General features: G+C 44.4%; 2 pseudogenes; both read right to left on the bottom strand.

Moving 5' to 3' along the window:
* Positions 1 to 1,050: 1,050 nt before the first annotated feature.
* On the bottom strand, positions 1,051 to 1,168 carry LOC146076202 (5S ribosomal RNA; annotated as a pseudogene).
* Positions 1,169 to 9,002: 7,834 nt separating this feature from the next.
* Positions 9,003 to 9,121, bottom strand: LOC146076107 (5S ribosomal RNA; annotated as a pseudogene).
* Positions 9,122 to 9,406: the final 285 nt, after the last annotated feature.

The raw sequence follows: 9,406 nt of genomic DNA, 5'->3' as shown, positions 1-9,406 counted from the left end.
CTAGTGGGCATTCAGCAGAAATTCATTCATATGCTGAAAATCTTTTTAGCAGAGCCTGTGTCTGTCATTATTTATGGATAATTTGAATCCTTCTTAATAGTTGGCAGGACTGCATGCTATTTTACTATATTGTATTCTATTTGAAACAGTGCATTACTCACTAAATACACTGAGACCATAGAAGGATACGGTGCTATTCTTCAGTCTAATACGACAGCAACAAAAAAACCATTGAACAATAAGCCTATTTTTTAAAACTCTATATACCCACTTTCTTGCCTTTTCTGAGTGCATCAGAGGCACGTCACCTTATTTGTTTGTAAATGTGTGTCTCAAACATTTTAACCTCTTAAATATTTCACCAAAATAAGGAGGGATACTATCAGTGAACTTATAAGCTAAACGAGCACAGACAGGTCTCCCCCTTTTCTTTTAATAAAGAATTCAATAAAGTTAGAAGTTTTAATAAAATACTAAAATATATTTTTCTCTTTAGGAGGGCGTCCACAGTGCAAATCTTTTTCTCTTTCTTCATAAAACTGGGGCACACTTTAACAATATTGGATAAATGAGTTCATTAAAACATAACTTTTATTGGGATACTAAGCTAAAATATAAGCGCGATGATTGAACATATGTAACAGGAAACATACAAAATCAAAATAGTAGGGAAAATCTGGAAATATCGTCAGTGATAGTCATGAATGTGATAGTACATTTATAGTAGTTTATGGGCGAATAACACAGAACTCCTTTGTTTTAGATTTAATCAAATTAATTTGGCTACAACAGCACTTTTTGATATAGGCTAATTATCAACAACAAAGGAAGTCAGAACAGGAGACGCAAGACACATGAAATCCTCAACAGTCATAGACAATTTTTTCTTATATACTTTGGTGTCTTTCCATTTAAAGATAAGGCAGTCCTCCACCACGATGACTTAGTATCAATGGTGGATGCTAGTTATTGGGGAGGGTGAACAGGGGAAAAGCAGAGGAAAAAAAGAAAGCTCTGATACGCAGACACAGGTGTTTCTGCTGTCCAGGTGTATTACTACACCAGGTATTCCCTGGAGGTCTCCTAGACAGGCACTAGCCCGGCCAATCACTGCTTAGCTTCTGAGGGCGGATGGAATCAGGCGGCTCAGTGATGTATGGTAGTAAATGTGGATGAAAGGGCAAGATTTAATGGCTGCAGTGTGCTTCTTCGTTCCAACATACATGCACTGTGCTCCCCCCCTGTTACCAAATGGAATTGCAGGGGGGTCCGGAGCAGTACGCAAGATGAGAGAGCACAGAAAATAAGTAGGCTAGCAAATAGGTGTGTGTCAATGGAACCACCTTCTGCTGTCCACCATCTAATGGTTGTTCAAATGATGGATGAGAGTGGTGAGCTAGCACCAGAAAGTAGCATATGAATAGGAATAACAATAGTAATTATAATAAAAGGATGTACCCAGGTTTCAGGTGTTGGAGTCAATGCACTTGGTGATGGCACTGATGGAGCCAAAACCTCAATACAGCCTGGGGAAGATATACTCAGCAGGCTGACTTGTTAGAACCTGTATCCTTCCTACTATTAACAAGTCAGCCTGCTGAGTATATCTTCCTACTATAAATGTACTATCACATTCATCACTATCACTGACGATATTTCCAGATTTTCCCTACTATTTTGATTTTGTATGTTTCCTGTTACATATGTTCAATCATCGCGCTTATATTTTAGCTTAGTATCCCAATAACAGTTATGCCAGTGCCAATCCTTACACATATTGATCACACACCCTCCCCTAACTGACATATGCTGACTGCTACTGACATCACACACCTTCCCCTAACAGGCACATCCAGCCTGCTACTGACATCACACACCTTCCCCTAACAGGCACATCCGGCCTGCTACTGACATCACACACCCTCACCTAACAGGCACATCTGGCCTGCTACTGACATCACACACCCTCCCCTAACAGGCACCTCAGGCCTGCTACTGATGACACACACCTTCCTCTAACAGGCACATCCAGCTTGCTATAGATGACACATCCTCCCCTAACAGACATATTAGGCTAATGCAACTGATGTCATACACCCTTCCCTAACAGGGACATCTGGCCTTCTACTGATGTCCCAAACCCTCCTCTACTGAGTACATCTGGCCTGCTACTGACATCACACACCCTGCCCTAACAGGCACTACCTGCCTGCTGCTGACGTCACACACCATCCCCAACAGGCTTATCTGGCTTGCTGCTGACGTCACACCCCGTCCTGTGACAGGCACATCTGGCTTGCTACTGCTGTCACAAACCCTCCCCTAACAGGTACATCTGGCCTGCTACTGACATCTCACATCCTCTGCTAACTGACACATCCGGCCTGCTACTGAGGTCACAAACCCTCATGCTGCTGACAATACATACCCTCCCCTAATAGGCACATCTGGCCTGGTACTGACATCACACACCCTGCTCTAACAGGCACATCTGGCCTGCTGATGATGTCACCCCCCCCCCTAACATACATACCCGGCCTGGAGCTGACATCATACACCCTCCCCTAATGGGCACATCACTCCTGCTACTGACGTTACACGTCATCCCATAACAGGCTTTGGCACGTCTGCATTATCCCTGACACTCCCAGTATTTTACCGTCACACCCAAAAATCATCCGGTTTCCAACCCCACATGCCCACTCCCTGTCAATCATTTTCCCTCACCCAGCGAACAGAAAATTTGGAGAAGTTCATTGCAGAACAGCCTCCCGCATGCATACTGCCATCTGTACACACGCATGCTCTATCAATAATTGCCCAGTGTGCAAGCTGGTTTGAATCGTGTCCTGGCAATTTGGCACACACAGTACAGTCAGGTCCACATACATCCATCCCCCGTTACACATAACATGTGAGTGCAGTATGACTCTGTAGCGCCAAGTGTCTTCTCATGTGACTTTTTTGTTAAATCCATGTTATTCACATTATTAATAATTTCTTATGCAGACACGGGGTAATTCAGATCTGATCGTTGTCCTGCTACTTTTCGGAGCACAGCGATCAGTTAGAAGCTGCCCCGCCAGAGTGAAGTCCCTCCCCTGTGCATGGCTGCCGTGAGAAAATCACAGCATCACCGGATGATTCGCCCCTCCCCGTGTGTTCAGTGGCTGAGTACCTATAGAGTTACTCAGCACTGCGATGACCGGGGCCGGAGCGGACGTAAGAGGTCATGGGTCTGCTTAAGTTTTTCCTGGTGACGTACAGGAAATTTCCGGCTTCCTCCTTTAAATGCTGTCCGCCTGTCAATCATCAATGCAGGCTTTCATTGCAGAGAGAAATCACGTATGCGTACCATGATTCACACAAATGCGCAGTTCTCATCGCTGGGGCTGTGAATTTGTACTGGTCTGAAATAGGCCCACAATGTAGGCATGACACATATTTTAATTAGCAGAAGCTGTTTGTGTGTCCTATTCGCATCAGTTTGGAGAAGACGCTCAGTACTACAGTCCCGCTATGGCATGGCGGGACTAGAAGGGCTATTTAATGCACATTTGGACACATCTGTATGTGATGTTGTCAGACTGTGTGCAGGTGTGTGGCCGATACCTTGTGTTCCTGTTCTCCTCTTGGCCCTGCTTATCTGCAACCTGTCTGCTTCACTCGCCTGCAATTCGGAGGTCAGAGGGACAGAAGGACCCCTGGAAGACAATACCCCAAGACACAACTAGGGATGGCCATCGTTGCCATTGCCATCGATGGTTGCCATCGATGGCAATTCGGCAACTGGCCATCGATAGTGCTTAACTATGCAATGGATGACCATCGATATTTTTACATATCAATGGTCATCCATTGTGTTTGATTGATTGGCCTGTGGGCCAATCAAAACACGGGGGCGGGGCTTCACGTGTGCCGGGGGGCAGAGCTATGCTCAGTGTCCCAGCACTTTGAGAAAAAAAAAGCATCGTTTTGCTATTCCATCGATGGAGGGAAACCATCTGGTACTCCCCCATCGATGGCAAAAGTATTCGACATCGGCCATGAACCATCAATGATTTCAAATCATCGATGGTCGACAGCCATCCCTAGACTCAACCACATGTGAGGACAGTGATAAAAGGGTTTATTTTGCAGCCAAAATAGTCACGGATCACCACTATGAGAAAGATTAAATGACGCAATAACAGTAACGACAGTTGGCAGTAGATGACCAAAGATTTAGAGAATGCTTCACCTACAGATGTGTCCACACACATCGTGGCAAAGATCTGTGTAGCGCACGCCATGCAACTTGAGGGGTCTGGTGGTCAGAAAAATAAGCAGGTAAATGTCCAATGTTTTCCCAGAGTCTGGAAGCAAGGTTTTGCAGCAATACCTACGCGTTTCACTGTTGCTGCAAAACCTTGGTTCCAGACTCTGGGAGAACATTGGACATTTACCTGCTTATTTGTCTGACCACCAGACCAGAGGATGTTTAATATGCAGAGGAGGGGTGTATAGTGGAGGGGGCTTATTATTCATAATTTTCTGGTGGGAGGACAGCTTGCTTGCCTGCAGATATCTCCAGTTCCCGGAAATCGATTTCTTAGATTTGGTACTTGTTTCCTAGCACAATACAATCAAAATTGCGGGCACCGTGCTAGGAAACAAGTACCTTAGATTTTAATGGAATTAAAAACTAGAGAATCCCACCTAGCAAATGGTACTGGGGACTAGGGGAACAGAGTTCAGGAGGCAGAGCAATCCGCCAGTGAGAATATAAAACTACATACCAGCTGTGTGGAGCTAGAGCAGTAATAAGCTGCTGGAAGGCTGATATCTCTGGTTCTGGGTACAGTAGAGACAAGCTACTAGTGTCCATCAAAGGGGGAGAGGCCCAGCTTTTGGAATATACACTCAGAAAAACTAACTATCACTGTCTACTACCACAGCATTGTATTCCGCACTGTAGTCTTAACGTGGAGCATTTGCCACCCAGTGGTTAAACTATGTTGTGGGTTTTAACGTAGCCATAATGTTATATAGAACTCACGATTTAGGAGCCTAAAAAGCGCGCTGTGAGCAACGATGTATGAGGACACATCTGTATATGATATTGTGTGGGATGGGGTCACTGTGACACTGTAGGCTGCACTTCACACAAACACTGTGCAGTGGCGATGGTACACCGCTTCAATCAACAAATGCAATGAGAAAAAGAATAATAATGATTTTCAAGAAGGATATTGTGCACGATGGGGCCACTGTAGCACCACAGGCCGCAATTCACACTGTATACCACATCTAAAGTACACTTATGCTGCATCCAAGGTATCACTTAACAATCCCGACACAATAAAAGTGTCAATAGGAAAGATATGCAATAAAGAAAACAATGCAATATCCTTCAACAGAAATCACAGATTTGCATAAATCACCAATAGTGCAAAACAATAGGGTTAATCCACCCACAGATGTAAGTGTCCTAAATTCAAACGATGAGTCCCTGAACTGCACAGTTCACTATAGTGAAAGGTACCTGTTTGGCCTAGGTGCATCGTAACTTGGAATAGATGCTGGCAGAATTTGTAATCCAAAGCCAACAGTATCCTGAACTCTGGCACAATGCCAACTCTGAGGGCACTTCACAAAAGACTCCACTAAATGATCGGGGCCTTCGGGCTTAAGATGGCACCTGGGTGAGGCAGTGTAAGTGTAAACTGGGTGACCGGCGGTACACTCAAATGAGGGTAGGCTCCTGAGGGGCACTGTAAGTGCTAGTCTCTGTGGGGATGGCAGTTGAATGCTGTCAGTGTGGGGGGCTGTAGCACAGTACCTGCATGCTTGCTGCTGTTGCTGGCTCCTTCCAGTCACTACTCCTTGCACTGCTCACTGCTGCTGTCAGGGTGCGCTGGGAGATGTGCTGCTGTCTCTCTGGTGTTGGAACTCTGTCTCTGGTGCGGCACCACTGGGCTCCCCGCACATTGTCACTAACTCCTCCTGCCTACCTCCACCTGAATCTGGTTGTGGTGTAGCTCTAGTTACCCCATTCTGGGCAGCGGCTCCATTGTCCACTCATCGTCTTCTCCCCAAGAGGCGTGCCCGGGTCATGGGTGCCATGGGTTGCTGTAGCGTCATGCAGCCTGCGCTGGTCTCTCCACCGGCATCTCTCTCTTTGTTCGTCTTCTCCTCTTACTTTCTGTCAATCACTAATCGGAGCGCTCGTAGCGGTTCAGCGCATCGGAAGGAGCAGCTCTCATTCTCTTTCTCTCTCTGTGCTAGGCTCTCCTCCTATGTGCCCAGAAAGCTCCTCCCTCCCATCTTCGAGCCCTGAGACCACCAATCACCGGCGGCCCCCTCTCTCTCCCCGCTCTCCAGGGACCTGCAGGTAACACTGGGTCCTAGTGTCCTGTGGTTGCACAGCCCATTATGGGCTGGTTGCAGGACGTAACCCTTGCCCCAAAAGTCCCACATGGAGGAAGAGGCTGCATTTATAACCCTATGGCACTCTAAAAGGGATACCCCACTTTTCATGGTATCACATGCTTTCCTGCTGGAAGGATGCCTGTCCACAGGCATTATGTTGGAGGCAACCAAAAGTCCTTGGCATAGTCTCTCGTTTGGAAAGAAAAGCATTAAGTCAAATAGCAGGAATGAACAAAGAATACCTGTACATTCACGTAAAACAATTTAAAATGACAATTTACAATTGTACAATGAGTGCTAAAAAGTGCCCTTTACATTCTGTACCTCAAGGGTGGGACACCCTTGGTTTTGCGCTCTGACCAACTGGTCTGTACAACTGAGGGGTGGACCTCAGTGGGGTGAAGACTGGGTCAGGCTGGGGCTGGTCTACTACAGGTCGGCTAACTACCAGACGTGAAGTTACAACTGTGGGAAAGGACACTGGGGTGCTCATGAAGACCAACAGGTCAGTGGGATTGTCACCCCAATTTTCAGGGTATCACATGTACACAAATGTAAAATCATTGATCAGGAAATGTGATATTTGCTATCGTATATAAATATACATTTTATACAATAAACATTTTGTTAACCATTATGCTTTTACATATTAACTTTCTTACAGGACATATAAGGAGCAGAATTTGGGTTAAGATTATTGCAAGACAACGTGGAAAGGAACATCGTTCTCTGGTCAACCCAACTAAAGACATAATTTCTCCTTACTCTATTGATTCACAGAAACTTCTCATTTCCTGGATAGAAGAAACCTTCAGCAACTAATACTGTATATTACTTACACCATACATGATGAGCCTCACAGGAGAAAAAACACATGTGTGCTCTGAGTGTGACAAAGGCTTTACATGTAAATCACATCTTGTCCTACATCAGAGGAGTCACACGGGAGAGAAACCATTTACATGTTCTGAATGCAGCAAATGTTTTTCCCGGAAGTTACTTGTTGTCCTACATATGAGGAGTCACACAGGGGAGAGACCATATAAATGTTCTGAATGCAGCAAATGTTTTTCCCAGAAGCCACATCTTGTCAAACATCAGAGGAGTCACACAGGAGAGAAACCATATAAATGTTCTGAATGCAGCAAATGTTTTTCCCAGAAATCACAGCTTGTTATACATCAGAGGAATCACACAGGAGAGATGCCATATAAATGTTCTGAATGCATCAAAGGTTTTTCATATAAGTCACATCTTGTCCTACATCAGAGGAGTCACACAGGAGAGAAGCCATATAAATGTTCTGAATGCAGCAAATGTTTTCCCAAGATGTCAGGGCTTGTCCTACATCAGAGGAGTCACACAGGAGAGAAGCCATATAAATGTTCTGAATGCAGCAAATGTTTTTCCCGGAAGTCACAGCTTGTTATACATCAGAGTAGTCACACAGGAGAGAAGCCATATAAATGTTCTGAATGCAGCAAATGTTTTCCCCAGATGTCAGGGCTTGTTATACATCAGAGGATTCACACAGGAGAGAAGCCACATAAATGTTCTGAATGCAGCAAATGTTTTTACCAAAAGTCAGATCTTGTCCTACATCAGAGGAGTCACACGGGAGAGAAGCCATATAAATGTTCTGAATGCAGCAAATGTTTTTCCCAGAAGTCATCTCTTGTCCTACATCAGAGGAGTCACACTGGAGAGAAGCCATATAAATGTTCTGAATGCAGCAAATGTTTTCCCCGGAAGTCATCTCTTGTCCTACATCAGATGAGTCACACAGGAGAGAAACCATATTAATGTTCTAAATGCAGCAAATGTTTTTCCCAGAAGACACATCTTGTCCTACATCAGAGGAGTCACACAGGAGAGAAGCCATATAAATGTTCTGAATGCAGCAAATGTTTTTCCCAGAAGACACATCTTGTCCTACATCAGAGGAGTCACACAGGAGAGAAGCCATATAAATGTTCTGAATGCCACAAATGTTTTCCCCAGAAGTCACATCTTGTCCTACATCAGAGGAATCACACAGGAGAGAAACCATATAAATGTTCTGAATGCAGCAAATGTTTTCCGCAGAAGTCACATCTTGTCCTACATCAGAGGATATACACTGGGGTTTTGTCAGAAAAAGAGACTGACAAAGAAAGAAAAAAACGCTTTTTGGGCGCACTCCTTTGTTAATGATTTAATTGAGTAATTTAATACATAACTTTTATTAAAGATTTTTTAAAATTGGGTGGCACAAATATTTGGGTCATTTATATTAAAAATGTAGTGTGATCCTTGAACTGGTTTAGTTCAAGGAATATTCATGGATTTGTCACACTTTAATTTATCATTTGAGCACTGTTTTTATCAGAGGTACAATTACCAGTGATCATAGGCAGTGAAATGATTCAATTCCCCCAGATGCGTGCAATAATATGCTTGGTCGCACAAAGTAATACACCTAAATTGGTTGCATGGGAAAGAAAAGTATCACAGCCTCTAAGATGGATAAATATTACTCTTTAATAGACACTCACTCTGGCAGTCATTAATACAGGTATTATTTGATACGGCAGCTCCTACCCCCTGGTCTTATATTGCCACACCTGGACTTCCTCAGGGGTCTCCCACCTGAGTACTGTCCTGGCCCTCCACTGCTTGGCTTCCAAGTTCGGAGAGGATTTGGGCAGTCCAGTGGGGTATGGTGGCAATATGACAGGGTTTTGTGTCTCAATCAAAAAATTGCCTGTTGGGCTGCAAGTAGGAATGGCGCAGCAAATGCAGTGGGTGGGTCTCACAGTTACTTTAGATGAAATATTAGGGCTGTACTTGATGGGAATGATGTGGTTTGGTGGCCCTTTTTATAAGGTGGGGCTGGTTGCACTTATGGTGTCTATTGTACCGGGAACAAGGAAAAACGTGGGGCCCTCAAAGGTGAACAAGGAATAACAATTTATTAAAACACACAAATACAACAATACATATAGGATACCTCCGA

This window comes from Crinia signifera, chromosome 4 (genome assembly GCF_055691185.1).
Source record: "Crinia signifera chromosome 4, ASM5569118v1, whole genome shotgun sequence".
In the NCBI taxonomy this organism is placed as follows: domain Eukaryota; kingdom Metazoa; phylum Chordata; class Amphibia; order Anura; family Myobatrachidae; genus Crinia; species Crinia signifera.
This window is presented reverse-complemented; position numbering and strand designations above follow the sequence as displayed.